Genomic DNA, 21,627 nt, shown 5'->3' with positions numbered 1-21,627 from the left:
GGCTTAAAAAGGGGGTGCTAAGGACAAGAGCCACATAGAATAAGGAAATAAAGCATTTCATAGGTAGTGTGTGTCAAGAAATCCGGCAAAAGCCAGAAACATTGAGAAGAACTTACCAGCTCCTTCCTAAAATAAAAAAGGTCCAGAATGTCATACTTTCTTCTAACCGGAGGCGCTGTACACTACCTGTCAGGACATGTTTCGTATCCCAGCTGCTTACTGAAAACAGGAAAACACACCACAGATGCTTGTTAATGTGGAGCAATCGGCTCCCAGGATCACATCATCTGTGAGTGTGCCATTTGATGTCTACAACGTTAACAAGGAATGAAGAGCTCAGCACAAGCTGAACTTGATACAGCCAGAATATCAGCTTATGAACTGCAGCACTTCATGGCCGAGAGACAGTCAAGAAGAGGCTGTACTTCATTACAAGGAGACACACTGCAGCAGAAAATCCACCTGCAACAAGCTTCTGGAAGTAGCAAGTAGATGACCCTCAGGGACAACCAGGAAAGATTTGTTGAAACTGTGACAGCCTTCTCCCAGTCTCAGTGACTTGGGTGGCACAGCACACGGACTCTGCGAATCTTTGGTTGTCCCTAAGTGCACCAGAGGCTAACTATCCACACAATTGAAAAAATATACTGTAGCTTGTTTCTTATACCAACTCCAGTAGTGTAATGTAGGGTAGTGTTGTGTAGTGTGGTGGTGTGTAGTGTAGTCCAGAACTATAAATTACAAAATTTATGATGTAGCAATGCAGCACAACACACAAGACCAGTAATATGTCTGTCTGGATTGTGGGTGACGTATATCTGTGCGCTAAATGGCCAAAGGGTATCATGTAGATTTTTTAAGTAATTATTGTTATGTAGATTTTTTTGTAGATTTCCTCCCTGAAACAGCATAGTGGTTAGTTATACAAATCATTTGAAATTATGATAAAATATTACTTGCTAATTTCATGTCAATTCAAGTGCAACACTTGGTCTGTTCTTGTATCTGGGTAACAGACTGAAAGAAAGTAGCAAATAAATTAATTAATAAATATGTTCTCTTAGTTTTAGGTTCAATTAATTATTCATGCTTTATCAGGAAGATATTAGGATAAAATTTGTGTGCACCAGTTACTAGTTGTATTCTTCTAAGTCAGGCTGATCTAGCTCAAGTGCCTGCCAACTGCAAAAATATATAGTACCCAAGACATACCACCACATGTTGTCAGTTAATTGGTTATTATTAGAATAAAAATAACATTAATACTCCCACATATAATGGGTAGGATCAGGATTGTTGACTGTAAATAACAACCAGACATTGTTTGTATATACAATTCCATTTTATTCTTTCCTGATGCAGCAGATAAATTCACAATTTCTGACACTCCTCAGTTATGTTTTGCTGATAACTTCAGATACAGTCTCCAATATGACGGTTCAGTATGAAATACAACAAATATCTAAATCATATCCATACTGGTAGCATCAACCCAACAACAATCTTACCTTTTGGTCTTTGACACATATATAAAAATGTAACAATCCATGACGCCAAAGTCGTTAGAACAGTTTTTATATAAAAAATTACGTAGTCACAAAAAAAAGTGTAACAGTATATTTCCCAACAATGAGAAAAATGTTTGATAGTTAGTTTTCTTCAATAATTGGTTTTTCACACCAGATTTCATAAAAATATGAATTGTAAACAATTAGTTCCAACAGACTCCTTAATTTTGTACTAAATAACATAATTATTTCAATTACTAACAATTACACATGTTCCTGCTAAAGAATTACGTTTTATTTCAACAAGTTACTTTGTACTGTGTTATACATTACTACACAGATTTGCAATTTTTATGTCCGTTTTCTGGAACATTCAAAATTATAATTTTGTGCAAAAATAAATGCATTAAAAATGAATTAAAATTCTTTTAAATTTGACAGTTTTGTTTAAGGTAATTATAAATTTAAACATTTTTACAAATTATCAACATTTGTGATTTTCTTAACGATATAGTTTGTTTAGTGTCAATTGATGTATAGCCTACAGTTCCTCCATACATCATTAACTAATGAATAATAAACGTGAAGTGTGTTCATAAGTAAGTGCAATACTCAGTGCAATGTATTGAGTGATACATTAACAGCTGTGTATCGATTAACACATTAAAAGTTGTGTGCCAACTACTCCAACAGGCGACTCTTAGCTGTTACATTTCAGTGGCCACATGTAGGCAAACAGCTGATGCGTAAGCAGTCAGGTAACCAGGCTGTATCCCATGCTCCCGTACTGCCCTGAACTAGTGCCTGCGAACAGGGATGAACAAGTGGCATGTACAGGTGCAAAATGTGGTACAAAAGGACTACTTGGTGCTACCTATCCCTACTTGCAAGAATGCTGATGTGTGCTCACAGGTGTCCATTGACCCATTGGGCAGAGTTGAAGCAGCCTGGTGTAAATAAAGGGTGTATATACTCCAGTACAACTGGGAAACCCAGGAAAAACCTGGGAATTTTTGAGAATTCTGGGAATTTTTCATTGTCTTAGCTCTGAGTTAAATTTTTGTAATTTTGACTGCCTGCACACATTGTAGCCATCCTAGTAAGACTAACTGAAGAAGTGAACTGTAAAAGCAAACAGTCCTAGATATGTAACGTGCTACTATCCTGACCCTGACTTATAAGGCATTATGCCATAATAAAGAACCAAACATGAGGTAATACAGTAACGTTACTCAAAGAAAATTGGCTTCCTGAAAACCACACTGAAAAGCTTTAGCAGAATTTTACATATCTACCTTCTGTAAAAAACAATCATTTTTGATCGCAAGACATGTTTCAACACTTTCCGGTATCTCCACCAGGCTTGACATTATTTCTTAATTTGTTTGTTTATGTTAAATTTACCAAATACCATTCTTCAGTAAATCATAGACTGGCAGCACGTTGTGTTTTATCATTGCAACTTCTCACAAGGCTCTATATTTACAACTGGAATAGAATATAAACTGCCAACTACACATTTTCTTTGCTTCACAAGTAGCCTTGTTAATTTTTATACAGTTTGAAAAAGTCACGAAAATCTTATTGTTCTTATTTCTGTTGTATAAAGGCAACTTTTTTGAAATTTTTGTTAGAAATTTGTTTTCCTTCTTACCAGCTTTCTGCAGTGCTGTGTTGTTGTAAACTTTATTGGAAATGCTATATAACAGTATTGTAGAATATAGATAAACAAGCTATGTTAAAGTCACCACATAGCAAAATTTTAGGGTACATTGAGTCTTGAAACAGATATCGTGTTTTTCTAATTTTGCATTCCTTATTTGGATAGGATATGGTAAAATAATTGCCCTAACTACACTACAGTAACTCTGTATACCCCCCCAGGGGATCCACAACTCTTTTGTGGATACGTGCGTAGCGAGCACGGGACCCCGAGCTAATGTGGCCTTCCTTCCTTTCCGGGCTGCATACCTTCCATTTCCGCATCCTTCCCCATCCCCCATTCTCGGCCCCCCCCCCCCCCCACACACATCACCTCTGGCTCTTTCCTTCCCTTTCTCCCCCTCTGGGAGTATGGTTTGTGCCTACGTCCGGAGACGGACGCTTGTAAATGTACCGCATTCTTCACCTTCCTTGCTTGTATGTCTTCATCCTTCCTTTGTCCTTCTCTTTTCCTTACCTCTTCTCTTTACCCTTTTCTCCACTGCGGCGTTTGAGATCTCTCTTCTTTCCTTTCCCTTTCTCTTTCTTCCTCCCTGTGCATGTCTGAAGGCCGACCCACGCACTTCCATGCGTAGCCGGTGACGGGGTAACGCGTAATTCCCCGCCCTGGGTAGACAGGTAGGACACGTACGTACCCCCTGGTAACGGCCAGGCCCAGGGAGGGGTGATTACCCGAGCTGATACCTTCCGAAAGTGCCGATTGGTCCCTCCGTCCGTTTGTCGGGAGGTGTGACCTCAGGTGTGAACAATCACCTAAGGCGGGAGTGCCCTCAGAGAGGGCCCCCACAAGGGAGGAGCGCGCCATCGGAGACGCTGGTAATCGTGGGGGATTCTTCCGCAATGGTTTCCTCACCTTCCACTATGTCTGCTCAAAAACGTAAGTTCACTGAGTCCCAGCCACAGTCAGTTCTTCCATCGTTGCCACAGTTTCTTGTTGTTTCTCGGTCTGACGAAGGTCATGACTTCTCCACGGTCAACCCTTTCATTATTCAGAAAGGTGTCGACACAATTGCAGGTCCTGTAAAGTCTTGTTCCAGATTACGGAATGGCCCCCTGTTGTTAGAAACAGTCAGTGCCCTCCAGGGACAAAAATTGCTGCGTACCTCACTACTACACACCTTCCCTGTCCGGGTGGAACTGCACCGTACTTTAAATTCCTCGCGTGGAGTCGTTTATACACGCTCCCTCGATGGATTGTCTGACGAAGAAATTCAGCACTACCTGTCTGACCAGGGCGTAACGGCTTAGGGTTATGAAAAGGGTTGACACGAACATCATTCCAACCCGCACTGTCTTCTTGACATTTGACAAAGTTCAACTCCCATCGAAAATCAAAGCAGGCTATGAGATAATTTCCGTTCGCCCTTACATCCCAAACCCTACGCGTTGCTATCGGTGTCAGCGGTTCAATCACACCAGCCAGTCCTGTTCCAATCCGGCCAAATGTGTTACGTGTGGCAAGGATGCCCATGAAGGTGCTTGTCCACCTCCATCCCCTCGCTGCATCAACTGTATGGGTGACCACGGTGCTTCCTCTCGAGATTGTCCCGTTTTTAAGGACGAAAAGCTCATCCAGGAAATTAGAGTAAAGGAAAAGGTGTCGACCTTTGCTGCTCGAAAATTATTCGCCAGTCGACAGCCCACAGTGCCTCAGAAGGGAAAATACAGCACTGTCCTTGCTTCTCCTCGGCCAACAAAGGAGGCGGCCACGCAGACTTGCGACCTCACCTTTAGTGCCACGGTCGTCAGATCGGCCAGCACAAAGATCACCCGTTCAACCTCACCACTTTCGCCTACCCACTCTCTGGCTCACCCTTCGTCGAGTTCTGCTAAATCTCGAGCCCAAAAGTCAGACACCAAGACTTCGAAAAAAGAGCATACTCGTGAAGAGTTTTTACGTACGGCTACTTCCCAACCATCGGTTCCTCCTTCCTCTAAACATCATACTTCCAAGAAGGCTACAAAGAAACCCAGTTCCTCTCCTTCTCCGCCAAGGTGTGTCGCAACTTCAGCACCACCTGGTGGAAATCGCACTCGGCCGTCTTCTGTGTCGCCGAGGTGCACTGCTGGCGGCCGATCAACCGGCCGATCGCTGGTGGCAGGAGCTGCTCCTGACCAACCTATGGATCAGGATCTTCTGCCTTCGGCTGAATGCCATTCCATGCTGTCGGTCGCAAGCTCTGAGCAGTCGTTGAGTTGACAGCGACCTTGGTCACATTCCTCCATTTTCTGTTCACCCTATGTCCATTATCCACTGGAATATCCGCGGTATTCAAGCCAATCGGGATGGATTGTCGATCCTCTTACGATCCTACTCGCCGGTCATCTTCTGTCTTCAGGAAACAAAGCTGTGTCCCCATGACCGCTTTGTTCTCCCCCATTTTCAGTCCGTCCGATATTACCTCCCCTCTGTTGAAGGCACTCCAGCACATGGAGGACTCATGATTCTTCCCCATGAAACTCTCCATTATAACCCAATCCATTTAAACACTTCTTCCAAGCTGTCGCCGTCCGTCTTTCCCTTTCCGGATACACGTTCTCTCTTTGTACTGTATACATTCCATCGTCCACACAAATGGCACGAGCTGATCTCCTTCATCTTCTTGGTCAGCTTCCACCCCCATATTTACTGGTTGGGGGCTTCAATGCCCACCACCCGCTTTGGGGATCTCCACATCCTTGTCCACGTGGCTCACTATTGCTAGACGTCTTCCACCAAGCAGATCTAGTTTGCCTCAACACTAGGGTCCCTACATTTTTGTCTGCCTCCACGACAAATTTATCTCATTTGGACCTTGCGGTCGGTACTGTTCCGCTAGCTCGGCGCTTCGAATGGTTCGCCCTTGATGATACACACTCGAGTGACCACTTTCCATGTGTCCTTAGACTGCAGCCTCAACTGCCCTACATGCGCCCACGACGCTGGAAGTTTGCCCAAGCCGATTGGACACTTTTTTCGTCTCTAGCGACATTCGATGACCGTCACTTTCCCAGCGTCGACGATGAGGTCACACTGTATCCACTATAAGCAGTTCCGAGCGCGATGCCGTCGTGTCATCCGCGATAGCAAGAAGGCAAGCTGGAAATTCTTTATTAGCTCATTTAACACCTTCACTCCCTCCTCGGAAGTTTGGAGTCGGCTTCGACGGTTCTCAAGCGCGCCTAGTTTCTCCCCGGTCTCTGGGCTCACTGTCGCGCATGACACATTAGTGGACCCTGTCGCAATTTCTAACTCGTTGAGTCAGCACTTTGCTGAGATTTCGAGCTCTTCAAATTACCCGCCAGCGTTTCTCCCGAAGAAACATGCAGCGGAAGTGCGACCTCTTGCTTTCTCCTCTCAAAATCGCGAAAGCTACAATACTGTTTTCTCCTTGCGGGAACTCCAACATGCACTCTCTTCTTGTCGCTCCTCCGCCCCAGGACCGGATGGTATCCACATCCAAATGTTGCTGTATTTATCACCCCATAGTCTGCGTTACCTCCTTCACCTTTATAATCGAATTTGGACCGACAGTACTTTTCCCAGACGATGGCGGGAAACTATCGACGTTCCTGTTCCGAAACCTGGAAAGGACAAACATCTCCCCTCTAGCTATCGCCCCATTTCTCTCACGGGTAGTGTCTGTAAGGTTTTGGAGCGTATGGTGACTTACCGTTTAGCGTGGTGGCTGGAATCCCGCAGTCTTTTAACACCTGCCCAATGCGGATTCCGAAAGCATCGTTCTGCAGTTGACCATCTTGTTGCTCTCTCCACTTATATCATGAACAATTTTCTCCAGAAACGCCAAACAGTAGCAATATTTTTTGATCTGGAGAGAGCATACGATACCTGTTGGAGGACAGGCATCCTCCGCACACTGTTCTCTTGGGGCTTTCGAGGTCGGCTGCCCCTTTTTCTTCGCGAATTTATGGCAGAGCGCACATTTAGGGTGCGGGTGAACACTACTCTCTCCCGTACTTTCTCCCAAGAAAACGGGGTACCCCAGGGCTCTGTGCTGAGTGTTGTACTGTTTGCCATTGCCATCAATCCAGTTATGGATTGTCTCCTTCCTGATGTCTCGGGCTCCCTCTTTGTGGACGATTTTGCGATCTACTACAGTTCTCAACGGACCAGCCTTCTTGAACGATGTCTTCAAGGATGTCTCGATCGCCTCCACTCTTGGAGCATCGAAACCGGCTTCCGTTTTTCTCCCAGTAAGACCGTTTGTGTTAATTTTTCACGACGTAAGGAGTTTCTTCCGCCCTCCTTACATCTATGTCCTGTCAACTTTCCATTTTCAGACGTCGCTAAATTCTTGGGTCTTATGTTTGACAGAAAACTGTGCTGGTCCTCCCACGTTTCATATCTTTCGGCTCGCTGTCTGCGATCCCTCAACACCCTCCGTGTCCTGAATGGTACCTCCTGGGGAGCGGACCGAGTGGTCCTTCTCCGCCTCTATCGCGCCTTAGTGCGCTCGAAATTGGACTAAGGAAGCATAGTCTACTCCTCTGCTCGGCCGTCTATTCTTCGGCGTCTCGAGTCTATCCACCACCGTGGATTACGTTTAGTGTCTGGAGCTTTTTACACCAGCCCTGTGGAAAGCCTTTATGCTGAGACTGCTGAACCTCCGCTGTCCAATTGGCGAGCAGTCCTTCCGAGTCGTTATGCTAGCCATCTGTCTTCCATGCCTGCTAATCCAGCCCATGACATTTTTTTCGACGCCTCCTTTGACGTAGGGTATGCAGGCCGCCCCTCCTCCCTACTACCACCGGGAGTCCGCTTCCGTCAACTGCTCCATTCACTTTCCTTCCGCTTTCCTAAAACCTTCTTGACTACTTGGGGTACAGCAACGCCTTGGCTCCGTCCCCGGATCTGCCTGCTCTGTGACCTTTGTCGATTTCCCAAGGATGGTACCCCTTCACTTGTTTATCGTCGGGCATTTGCTGCTCTATGTGCACAAATGACGGACGCCACATTTATTTACACCGACGGCTCGAAAACATCGTTAGGTGTAGGGAGTGCCTATATTGTTGGCGACACCCCAAATCACTTTCGGCTTCCCGACCAGTGTTCGGTTTATACTGCGGAGCTTTACGCTGTTCTCCAGGCTGTCCACTACATCCGCCGCCATCCGCGGATACAATACGTTATCTGCTCAGATTCTCTCAGCTCTCTCCTCAGTCTCCAAGCTCTTCATCCTGTGCACCCTCTGGTCCACCGGATTCAGGACTGTCTGCGCTTGCTCCACCTGGGGGGCGTCTCGGTGGCGTTCCTCTGGCTCCCGGGACACGTTGGAATCTGTGGAAATGAGGCGGCTGATATTGCAGCCAAGGCTGCAGTCTCTCTTCCTCGGCCAGCTGTTCAATCGATTCCCTTCGCCGATCTACGGAGTGTTCTATGTCGACGTGTTGTTCATTTATGGCACACGCATTGGTCGACACTTCCCCATAATAAATTGCGGGACATAAAAGCTCTTCCTTGTGCTTGGACCTCTTCCTCCCGAACGCATCGTCGGGAGGAGGTAATTTTAAATAGACTCCGGATAGGGAAATGTCTTTTTAGCCATTGACATCTTTTAAGCGGCGATCCTCCCCCCACTCTGTCCCCACTGCTCTCAGCTGTGGACGGTAAGACACCTTTTAATTGAGTGCCCCTATTTTAATCCGTTACGCTCCCGTCTACAGCTATCGCCTGATATATCGTCGATTTTAGCAGATGACACGCGCTCAGCCGACCGCGTTCTCAAGTTTATTAGTGCCAGTGAAATGACGTCAGTCATTTGAAGTTTTTTTTGGGGACAACCAACCCCTTTCTGTCGCGGAGTTTTAAGCCTTCTTTCTGCTTTTAGTTTCTCCAATTTTATGACTTTCGTTCCCATTGCTGCTAGTTTTCAATTTCGGTTTTTTACTGTTTCCTAAGTCACGGACTGGGAGCTAATGACCATAGACGTTTTGCGCCCTAAAACAAAAAAATAAAAATTAAAAAAAAAAAAAAAAAACTCTGTGTATCCTCTCCAAACAACATACTGCACATGGTCACATGATGCCCCACTACACATGAAATTCTAAACAGAAATGCAATGAATGTATATGAGCAGAGCAAACATCAAGCACGGACTTCCTATGTCGCCATAGCTACACATACTCAGTAATCTGTCTTTTGGCACTATCTGGCAACTTCTCAAATGAACTGATTTCTAAAATGTCACTAGAAAATATTCAAATGGTGGCTTGAGAAGCATTACTTTCAGAGTAAATTTCCTTGTACAAAAGATGAATAATGTTGCATGTGAGAATGTGCAACGAATTTCTTAAATCAGAGTGCTTGACTCTCATTCAAAACTTGAACACTTTGAGGACCAGCAACTAACAAAAATTTTGGGGCCAGAAGACCAGAAATTTATGTTATCATTTAAAATTTTACTGGCACATTTATGTTTGATATATCTTAAAGGGCCAACTAATTATGTAGGAGTATAATGCTGTTTTGTCTGTGTTCTTTTTTAAGGTACAGACTCTGTGACTGAAATCGAATAAGTTTGTTCTTGGAAGATATAAAACCCTTGATTACAAAATTAGACTGCAGCTGTATAGCTACACAGTGCCTAAATCAAAAACTGGTCTACTTAAATGTTACCAAGAAGCCCTGAGTGGAATCAAATAATTATTTAAGTGGTAGCTGAAGCGCTGAGAGATTTATATATACACAAAGAATACTAAATGTTGCTGAGCTGTTGGACAGAGTCCTTCGTGTGTGTGTGTGTGTGTTTTCTTTTATCATCTTTTACTGCTTCTTCATCTTCCTCTTCCTCTTCTTCTTCTTCTTCTTCTGCATGTTAACTGACCCAAATATACTTTTATTCCTGTTATTTGAAATAATAATAATAATAATAAATAAACAATTTCTTTATTTCACATGTTAACTGACCCAAATATACTTTTATTCCTGTTATTTGAAATAATAATAATAATAGTAATAATAATAAATAAACAATTTCTTTATTTCATAATTTAATTCTATTCTCTTAATAAATTTTTGTGAGATTTTGAACACTGAAACTGTTCATAGACATCAGACAGGTGATGTGAGAATTAAACTGTGTCAGATCCACAGATATAATTGTTAAGAACTGCAAAATAAATATATTATCAGTCTCTTCTTTTAATCCAATAAAATAACTAATTACATTTTTTTCTCCCTTGTGACCTTCAGTGATAATTCAGTGCTGATCAGTTCTCAAAGACTGTTGTGGTTATCTGTTTATAACAGTCTCATAATGCCCAGGTCCCATGGCACATTGGTTGCATAAAACAAATAACAAACTTCACATCAGTACGTTCTTATTTAGCTTCCTGTCATTTTCCAAACTATCGTCACAAAGCAGTCATGCAACTTTAATTTGTGTCACAGACTTTTATAATAAAGTTATGCAAGTATTTTTTAGAAAGTTATAAAGAAATTTAATTTTTTAAAATCTCTGAATGTGTAATAATAGTTGATCATGTTCATAATTTCTCTTGGTCAATTTGACTATTTTGTGCATAACTTTCCTGCATTTCTTTCCAGTTCATGTCAGGTTTCGTTTTTTGCTATTCCAGAGATTTTATGCTTGGTACTTTGATTTGCCTATTCACAGTCCTAATTCTATTAAGAGTGTACTGCAGTGGATTTATTATTATTATTATTCTAACAGGGTGTGTCTAATCTCAGGAGACATCAGTGCAGATTAAAAGCAAAATATGCTCTGATATTTCCTGCAGATAATGCAAAAGCAAACTGTAATGGACTAGGAAGACCAGCTACAAAAAGAGAAAAATTAAAACTAAACCCAGAGAGCAAGGTGATCAGTAGGTACATGAGCAAGAAAGAATTTTAAGATACTGAAAAATAAAGCCAGTAAAAGAAAGAGAAAAAAGTTACACAACATGAAGAGAATATCATGAATTTTGGAATGAGAAAACCTTTCATACACTTGAATTTTTCCTAAAGCATCATTTTTGCAAACTGTTTTTAGAATCAACAATTTCTGCAGCATTTTGCCCAAGAAAACAACACATTGTTTGCTTACACCCAACGTTATATTATAAAAGGACAGGGCAAAACATAACCCACTTATTAGAAAAAAGTGTACTAATTGAAATCTGCCGAAGACCTTGCTATTCAGCGAACTATCGAGTAGCCCCTTGTATGTTTCAAATAGATACTTTCATTATGTCTGTCTGTCCTTACCAACAACCAAACAGTTGTGCATACAAATTGGAGCAATCTTTGCTCATTAGGTGGTATTACAGACAGGCTGTTAGATGTTGTGTTTTACCTGCTACTGAGGGGACAGCAAAATAGATAGCTTTTTGTTTTTTGTCAACTCTTGTGAAAACTGCCATTCACATTATACCCGTCTTCTACATTCATTGCATTGGTCTATAACAGTGTCTTTTCACCTCTGTAATCTCTGGTTAATATTGCTGAATACCTAGAAAACTGTTATGAAACAAACAAAACATGAAAAATAAGAATAAAAAAAATCACAATATTAATCTCTTCAGTTGCTCTCATTTTTTCTCCCAGACAAGAATCAAACTCCTAACCCAGGGGCGGGCAAACGTTGCACGTGGCTCATGAGCGCACAGCGCTGCACGCGTGCAGGCGTCGACTGGGGCTGTGGTGACAGCCGGCAGGCTGCGGCAGTATAGTGCCAGGCTAAGCTGCAGACGTTGATGCGAAGCAAGCACTATGTAGTGAACGTTGTATTTCAAGAAACGGAGAAGTGGAGATTTGCTATCTTTTAAAAAGTAATGGGAGAATAATTTTTTCTTTGTTCAAAAACGTGAAAATTCTAAATGTTTAATATGTGGCAGTATTCTCGCTGGTCAACGGAATGGTCAACGGAAGTTTAGTATTGAAGGCCATTACAATAAATATCACAAGGACGAGTACAATTTATTGTTGGATTCTGAGCGGATGGGGAATTGACTGAGCTTAAGAAGAGCGATCTGATGATACCAGATGAATCTGTCGTAGTAGGCCGGCTGTAGTGGCCTAGCGGTTCTAGGCACTACAGTCTGGAACCGCGCGGCCGCTATGGTCGCAGGTTCGAATCCTGCCTCGGGCATGGATGTGTGTGATGTCCTTAGGTTAGTTAGGTTTAAGTAGTTCTAAGTTCTAGGGGACTGATGACCACAGCAGTTAAGTCCCATAGTGCTCAGAGCCATTTGAATTTGTCGTAGTTGCTGTTGTCACGAGAGATCTGCGACTTTCTCTCGTCATGTCTCTCATCTAACTGATTTAAAATTTTATGCACTGTTTTGAAGTTTTCAGGACGACGACAATAATAGCCCAGCGGTATGTGCAAGTTATAAGACTGCGCTTAATATAGCGAGAGCTGGAAAACCATTTGCTGAATTAACAAGTCTCGGTTAAGAGCAAACATCAGTGATGAAAATTTACATAACTGTTTGTGTTTGTCTGTATGTAGAAATTTTGTTCCATATATTAAACGTATTGTAAACTCCACCTGTGATAATTAAATAAAACGTATCGTAGGTAATAGGTACTCTTTCAAACCATGATTTCTTTCAAGCACTCCTACTAACCTTATTTATTCACTCAATAAAGCAAGCTAGGAAACAAAACGCATTACAGAGGAACGAGCGGACAGAAGGTATGGTGGGGACGGGAGATAAGCGGGTGGTCAGCTTGCCCCTGTGTGCACGCGGAACACCTGTTAACTGCACGCGTGCAAGTGCACCGCACATGTGCAGGATTCCTGCCCTAACCTTTTGAATATGAGCCTGTACTTGAACAGTTATGCTGGTTACATGTCCCTTTATCAAAACTGTAGAGCATCACAGGAAATTCAAAATTTTTCTGTTGAATATTTGCAAATAAGGGCCCACCAGGAATATTTGCAAATGAGGGCCCACCAGGATTAACCTACATCACCATATAATGATTTTAAAAAGTAGATCCCTCCACTAAGGACCTCTCCTAAATTTCTCTTAATTACTGTGCTTGCATTCAAGCACCCCCAAAAAAAAAAAAAAAAAAAAAAAAAAAAAAAAAAAAAAAAAAAAAAAAAAAAACTAAGGCCCCATGCTGGTCACTTTGATGCCCTGTGCCGGCCAGTGTGGTTGAGCGGTTCTAGGCGCTACAGTCTGGAACCGCGCGACCGCTACGGTCGCAAGTTCGAATCCTGCCTCGGGCATGGTTGTGTGTGATGTCCTTAGGTTAGTTAGGTTTAAGTAGTTCTAAGTTCTAGGGGACTGATGACCTCTGAAGTTAAGTCTCATAGTGCTCAGAGCCATTTTTGATGCCCTGTTTGTCCATTTTCAACTCTTTATTTGGCTGTGATAATGCAGAGAATGCAGAGAAAAACCCATTGTGCAATTTACACTGAGGTAATATCTCATAATATCATGTTGTACCTCATTTTTCCCAGTGTAGTGAAGCAACTCGACATGTCAAGGACGCAACAAGTTGTTCAAAGTCCACTGTACAAATATTGAGCCATACTGCCTCAATAGCTGCCCATAATTGCAAAATTGTAGCCAGTGCAGGATTTTATGCACAAAATCGCCCATGTCGGGCAATTTGGGTGATCAAATCATTCACTCAAATTGTCCAGAACGTTCTTCAAACCAGTTATGAACAATTGTGGCCCAGTGACATGGGACATTGTCATTCATAGAAGTTACATTGATGTTTGGGAACATGAAGTCCATGAATGGCTACAAATGGCCTTCAAGTAGCTGAGCCTAATCATTTCCAGTCAATGATCAGTTCAGTTGGACCAGAGGACCCAGTCTATTGCAGGACTATTATGGAGCCACCCACACTATTACGGAGCCACTACTACCTTCCACAGTGCCTTGCTCACTACTTGGGACCGTGGCTTTGTGGGGTCTGCACCACATTCAAACCCTACCATTGGCTCTTACCAGCTGCAATTGAGTCATTTGACCTAGCCACAGTTTTCCAGGCATCTAGAGTCCAACAGATATGGTCGTGAGCCCGGGAGAGGCGCTGCAGCCGATGTTATGCTGTTAGCAGAAGTACGCACATCGGTAATCTGCTGCCAAAGTCTATTAACACCAGAGTTTTTCACAGTGTCCTAACGGATCAATTCATCGTGCATCCCAAATCAATTTCTGTGGTTATTTCATGCAGTGTTGCATGGCTGTTAGAACTGACAACTCTACACAAATGCCGCTGCTCTTGGTCATTAAGTGAAGGGCATCGGCCACTGTGTTGTCAGTGGTGAATGATAATGCCTGAAATTTGGTCTTCTCGGCACAATCGTGACACTGTGGGTCTCAGAATATTGAGTACTCTAATGATTTCCAAAATGGAATATCCCATGTTTCTTGCTCCAATTACTACTCCACATTCAAAGTTTGTTAATTCCTGTCGTGTGGCCATGACCACATTGGAAACCTTTCTGCATGAATCATCTGAGTACAAATGACAGTTCCACCAATGCATTGCCCTTTTATATCTTGTGTACGTGATACTACTAACATCTTTATATGTGCATATCGCTATCCCATGACTTTTGTCACCTCAGTTTGGAGCAGTACTTGTTTTTGCTCTGCTCAAATGTCTAACGAACAGTCACATTTAGTGATTTGGCATTAATATATGCTGCGAGGTGATTAATTATTCTGGGACAGTAGACCATCTGCAAGTGTGTGTTACCTGTAAGTGAAGCTGAGGGTTTCAGATTGTTGATATGAGACTTATTAAACCACATACCTCTGCTGCATAAGAGTATGAAGAAGTACATAATTAATTCATTTACCTCTAAGTCATAACTTACAAATCTCAAATTTACTGTATTTGCGCAGTGGTTAGACACTGGACTCGCATTCGGGAGGACGACGGTTCAATCCCGCGTCCGGCCATCCTGATTTAGGTTTTCCGTGATTTCCCTAAATCACTCCAGGCAAATGCCGGGATGGTTCCTCTGAAAGGGCACGGCCGACTTCCTTCCCCATCCTTCCCTAATCCGATGAGACCTATGACCACGCTGTCTGGTCTCCTTCCCCAAAACAACCAACCAACCTACTGTATTTTCTTTAAATGACAAAATGATTACTGTGCTGAAGTTTAAGGTTCATATATTAATTATGTATGTTGCAGAATCTAGTTATTTTAAGACAAAACTATGTAACAGGCAGAAAAAGTGAAATACACTCTAGAGTTTTCCATTTATCGTTAATTGGTCAATGGAGGTTGTTTCTATTGTCAGTAGAAAGTGTTTCTAGTATGTAAACATGTTGTACTGCAAAATTTTCTTTTCTTAAGTCATTTGTTTGCAGCAGTGCTGAAAACATTTGTTTTTGTTAAATTATGGCCAAATTTCTTGCCCAAAAGTTATAAATCTCCACAATCTGTCATAAAAAAGAAATCAAGTGGTTATATGTGGTTTCTGACTGTTAAAAGTAGTGGTGAGCAGAGGACAATGAAATGAGCAAATAATCACAATACACATATATTTGGCAACCAATGATTTCTCCAGTATGACATAGGGCCAAGTGCAGCCCTACTCATGCCACTGCACTGTTAATTTCTAAGGCTATGATTATTTTGAAACACTGCAATTGAGGCATAAATTACAAAGTGATAAACTGAAGCAGTAAAAATTCCAGGTTGGAATATCAACAATATTATGAAAATAATGGATTGTTACTCATCATAAAGATGGCATGTTGGATAGCAGATAGGCACAATGAGATGACTGCCACACATTGAGCTTCCTGCCAAGCTTTCTTCAGAAATGAAAAGAAAGCGCGCACACACACACACACACACACACACACACACACAAAGTCAAGTACATCTGACACACATGCTTCACAACCTGGCTCATCTGCATTCTTCCTTCCACCATAAGCTTTGCTAAACTGCACAGATAGGAGTTATCCTTACAACACATTCTCTGCTCCTGAAATCTCCCTGGCCCCAACCAAAGGTGACCTACTGTCCCAACACCCTCCACCCAACAGTTTCGACCCCCTCTCCCCTTTCACCTCCTCCCAGTTCACATTCCCCTTCCCCACTCGTGTTCCACTCTCTCCCAATGCCCTGTCCCTCCTGCTTTCCTGTTAAAGTGTGGCACAAACCCCATGAAGCCATGGTCCCAAGTTGTCAACAAGGCATTATTCAAACTAGTGGTAGCTTCATAATGGTGTGGGCTGTGTTTGCATGGAATGGACTGGCTCCTCTGGTATGTTCACCTTCTTGGAGGCCATTTGCAGCCACACCTGAACTTCATGTTGACGAACAATGATGGAATTTTTATGGATGACGATGCACCTTTCACCGAGCCACAATTGTTTGCAACTGGTTTGAAGAACGTTCTGGACAATTCGAGTGAATGGTTTGGTCACCCATATTGCCCAAAGTAAATCCAATTGAACATTTATTGGATATAGTTGAGAATTCAGTTTGTGCACAACATCCTACACCAGCAACACTTCCGCGATTATGGACAGCTTTAGAGGAACACTTCACGATTATGGACAGCTTTAGAAGCAGCATGGCTCAGTATTTCTGCAGGGGACTTCCAAAAACCTTTTGAGTCCATGCCACATTGACTTGCTGCACCACACCCAGCAAAAGCAGGTTCGACTAGATATGAGGAGGTATCCTAAGAATTTTGTCACCTCTATGTGTAAGTAACCTGCTTACAGTACATGGATTAACTGGACTGGGATGTGAGAAGCTGCAATTTGCCTCCACTTAGTGCTTGTAGCAACATATGCAATTTGGTAATGCTAGGAATGCAGCTGGGCATATGTTCTATCAACAGTGTACAATGAAATGATTTTTTTTTAAAAAAAAGAAAAAATGCAAAATCCAGAACAATAAAATTATTTGAAAATATGATTATTTCCTATGTGATAATGGTGTATTTTTTGTTCATTACAAGTCTGCCACAAGGATTGTAAGGTAAGCAAGTATTTATACATTTTTTACTTGCAGCTGTGAATGTAAAATGTCCATTTCATATGTAATAATTTCAGCTTAGTATTTAATGAAAATCTGTCATTTTCATATTTAGTTTATTATGGCCCATATGTGTTTATTAGTTTGTATGTTTTCCCGTGGTGTGTGTATGTGTTCACCCTGCAGTGCTCCGAGGATAGCTCAATTCATGCCTCGACAGCTCAGTCAGTAAGAGAATTTTCCACCAAGGTGAAGTTTCATGGTGAGGCCTGATCTGCAACACAGTTATCATGTCAAGAAGTTTCGTAACAGCACACAGTCTGCAGCTTAGTGAAAGTCTCAATCTGAAAATGATTTTTATGTTGTTGCTAAGTCATTTCTGCTTGATATCCTTTATTCTAGGAGTGCTATTCGCACACAAGTATACTGGGCAACTTCTGTGAATTTTGAAAAGTAGTATAAAGATGCTGGCAAAATTGAATCTGTGAGGGCAGATTGTGACTCATGTCTGGATAGCTGAATCAGAGGAACACAGCCTGTGAAGGTGAAGGAAAAGTTCTTGATTTGAGTCCTGGTCCAACATACATTTTTAACCTTCAGAAAGTTTCAAAATAGCATGCATCCCACTCTAGAGTGAAAGATTCATTCTGGGTATTGCAACAGGACAGTAAACGTGTAAGGAGTGTAATATCTTTATAGTCTCTTCCGAAGTGTACTGTTTGCCCATGATAAGTTGACGATTGGCATAGTGGCAGTGCTGGCCCCACTGCTGGTGTTTTGTGCTTAACACGAAATTACAGGCTGCACTCGCGAAGTATTGCCTGCTTAAGTGACACTTCTGTTGGACTGGAAATACTAAATTTGTTGACATATTCATGCTCAAGAGTTTTACCTATAACTTATGAATTATTTATGTATTGAAAACAATGAAAAATGAATGTAGATGAATTATGAATTGAAAGTAAAAAACTTATTTTTGAAATCTGTTTGCACATTTCATTTACTAAATGCAGGCAGCAGTAATGTTTACAAAGTGTAATTAACTGTGCCTGGCATACTGTCAACATGATGTTCACTATAGATCACTGTCATTTATATTTGTTTCAGGATAATCATCGTTTGAACACATGGTATTAATAACAACTTCATCGATGGCCATTACTGTTATTCCATCTTGTGTCCAGTACTCTTGCTCCAGCTGCTGCACATTCCTGCAGTAACCTTGCCAGCCCTATGCAGTATTAAGAAGATTCTGCTATCTTTCGTTCGACATGTCACCAGTGACATTGTTCTCCCTGAAATTGTTTTATTTTGGCCTATGCCAATTCTATCGGATTTAGATCCCAGTTGTAAGGTGGTAAATACGTTAATTTTTGGCTTCTGTGTTCAGCAATTCTATCCGTGATGTACACTTTCACAGCTGGTTTGTTTTCCTTTATTGTGGATAACGGTTCGCCTTCCTCATTGAGTTGTTGTTGTTTCTGTGCTCATCTTCCAATCACTCTAACATTGTAATCCTAAAATCATATTTATTAGGCTGTGGTATAAGGCATAATCTATACAATCACAGAATTAGGTGGAATATTACGAACGACCATGTCTGCAACTGCCCCCCCCCCCCCCCCCCCTCTCCCATCTCTGTCAGCTAGTTTTGTCAAATTCGAGAAGTTTGCAAGTTAATGCTAACAGTTTCTTCAGTTTCTTGCATGAAACTTCCTGATGAATTCGAACTGCGTACCAGGTCGGGTTCCAAGGTTAGAGTCCTGGCACAGTTTTAATTAGCAAAGAAATTTGTAAGCAGCACATACTCCGCTATTGGGTGAAAACTCATTTATTTTCTTGCATCTTGCTGCAAGTACATGCCAAATTTGTCTTTTCATGGAACTTCTCAAACTTATATAGGTTGTGTGTGTTCAGTGCGAAAATATCATTGTCAAAAAGGAGAATGGCACAAAGACAGATGGGCCGAAACAAATGTACTGTTGGAGTCTCTAAATACTCGTAATTGGTACCACATTCAAGGGACTGTGAAATTAGTTTACCAATCAATTTGTTTCACTGGAAGGTAAAGCAGAATGGAAGTACAGACGTCTTTAAATTATAGCTGATTTTTTTTAATGGTATCATGAACATAAATGCAGAACATTTGTGGTAAAAGTAGTAAATATTGCTTGCAAAAATCAAAGGGTAGTTAAAAGGCAGTCTCTTGGTGAGTTACTGCACTGCCTTTTTGTATCCTGTTATTGAGTACCTGATTATACAATAGACAAGAGATGTTTGACATCTGCATATGACATCATCAAAGTTTTTAATCTAAGTGAAGTCTTCTGATTTTAGTTAATTGAACGGTGTTACCTGGTAACATCAGTATGTGCTCCTTGTATATTTTTTCTGTTTTTTTGCATTTTGTCACAATTTTTTTATCATAAATAATAACGTAGTAACAGTGGTGACTAATCTGATTTTTAAGAATAACTGCACTTCTGTAACAAGTACTTTCGGTGAGTTCCTGAAATAAGCTTGCCCCAGTAACATGAAGAAGTAAACTTGAGTAAGTTTTTGTTCTAATGTAAACACCTAGCAAGTACTTACAGCAGTTATTTGTTAGTGGACGCTAGCCTTTTGCTATACTTCACATTTAGGGGCAGCTTGACATCGGCAGCACTAAGAGAGAAATGAATATCTTTCAAGTAGCGCCGATTTTCTCCATTTCTGGCAGCACTAGCAAAATTGTCAAGTTGTTACGGCCAGACAGGACTGTGTGTGTGATACAGAACACATGCAATTTAAGAAAATATATGATTTTTAATATATTTATAGTAGGTCTTGTAATGATTCAATAAAGTGTATTAATCTTGTAAAAATTCAAGTATTTCTATATGTCCACTTTATTGTATTTCCATGTGATCCATTGGTATCTACCTTTAACCGGTTTTTAGTTCTGATGATCAACCAAAAACCTCAATCAGAAGTGATGTAACAGAAAGATAAAACAGTTGTCTTTGTATCCTCTGGAAAATGATAACCATCAATTTTGAAAATTATGTAGTTAGAACAATGATATTTTCCAAATAATGATATCTTTCTTGTAATCATTCTTAGAGAAATCCTTCTAAATATTGAATTATGTACTAATAATGGAAAATCCAGCTTGCAATAACAATATTATTATGAAAATGATAGATTGCTGCTCATCACCCAGTTGCTGAACGTGCTGCCCAACACAACATGCTTCACTTCAGTGACTGTTTCACAGCCTGTGCCATCTGGATCTTTCCTACCAACACCAGCATTTTCTGAAATGCACAGGTGGGAACTCTCCCTCAATATATCCTATGTTCCCATAAGCCCCCGGCCTCAATCTTCACTAGTCCCAATGCTCGACTTACCTATCCCCTTCCCTGGTTCCACTCCAGCAAAACACAGCCTGCTTTTTCACCAATGTACTGACATTCATGTTCCCCTTCTCTAATTTAGCCCCCCCCCCTCCCCCCACAAAACCACCTAGCAGACCTACCCTGTCCCCACCACATTTCCACATGCTCCCACCAGCAGCACTACACCATCCCACACCCCACCCTGCTCCCCACTCCATGCCAGAGACCGAGGTTGTGTTTGTGTGTATGTATGTGTGTTGCACTTGTGTGAAAGTATGTATATTTTATACTTCAGAAGAAGACCATTTGGCTGAAAGACAAAATGTATTGCAGTCTTTTCATTGTCTGTCTGCATCTGAATGGCTCCTCTGTATGATGAGTAGCGATCTATCCTTTTCATAATACTTAAATTATTAATAAGTATTTTCATTAGCTGCCTTCAAGTATGAAAGTAATTGTATTTCATTTTTATTTGGAAAGAATTTTCTGTTAAAATGGTACTATTTTTTTCAGTTCTTGAGGATATTGCAGATGGTCTTATTGTAGCACCATGGTTGTTGCTGTGGGAAGCTTTCGAGCATTGGCTGGGGTTGGAGGAGTAAGGACGACTGTCAGAAGAAATCTCTTGAGTCACTTGCTCACGTGCTAAATGAGTTCTGAACATTAGTTGCCTTAGTGAATTACCAATTGGACAGAAATGTTACTGAAGACTAATTTTGAAGAGAGTGTGTATCTTGAATCATCATTGCCCAGAGTATTGTTGAAAGTAGTTTTGTAACATCCATGAGATCTGCACCAGATGTGTTTGATACAGCGTGTTTTTCAAACTGTGTAATAAATTACATTGTATAAATCTCTTGACTTCAACATATTTTCTGTGTTCCAAGCAAATATTTTGAGATATTATATCTAGTTGTGATGAGGAACAGTTCGCATGAGACTAAGTCTTCATTATTGAGTTGACGGAAGAACAGAAACATTCAGGTATCTACACCACCTTAAATTTTGCCATCTAAATGTTATTGAGAAGGACTTCACATTAGTCATGTTATGGAGTTTTAACTCTTGTGATCACATCTTGCTCTCTGTATAT

General features: G+C 41.4%; 1 protein-coding gene across 3 annotated transcripts in view; it reads left to right on the top strand.

Annotated features, from left to right (window-relative positions):
* LOC126457300 (transcription factor A, mitochondrial) overlaps positions 1-21,387 on the top strand; it is a 103,621-nt gene extending 82,234 nt beyond the window's left edge. For 2 of the 3 annotated variants that reach the window (XM_050093483.1, XM_050093481.1), the window contains one exon: positions 21,048-21,387. The gene's annotated coding sequence lies outside the window, so the exon portion shown is untranslated. Of the gene's footprint in view, positions 1-17,140; positions 17,161-21,047 lie in introns of all 3 variants that reach the window. The other variant, XM_050093482.1, reaches the window with a different exon arrangement.
* The last annotated feature ends 240 nt before the right edge of the window (positions 21,388-21,627 follow it).

Source organism: Schistocerca serialis, chromosome 2 (assembly GCF_023864345.2).
Source record: "Schistocerca serialis cubense isolate TAMUIC-IGC-003099 chromosome 2, iqSchSeri2.2, whole genome shotgun sequence".
Taxonomy (NCBI): domain Eukaryota; kingdom Metazoa; phylum Arthropoda; class Insecta; order Orthoptera; family Acrididae; genus Schistocerca; species Schistocerca serialis.
Note: the sequence above shows the minus strand (reverse complement) of the source record. Positions and strands in the feature narration are given on the sequence as shown.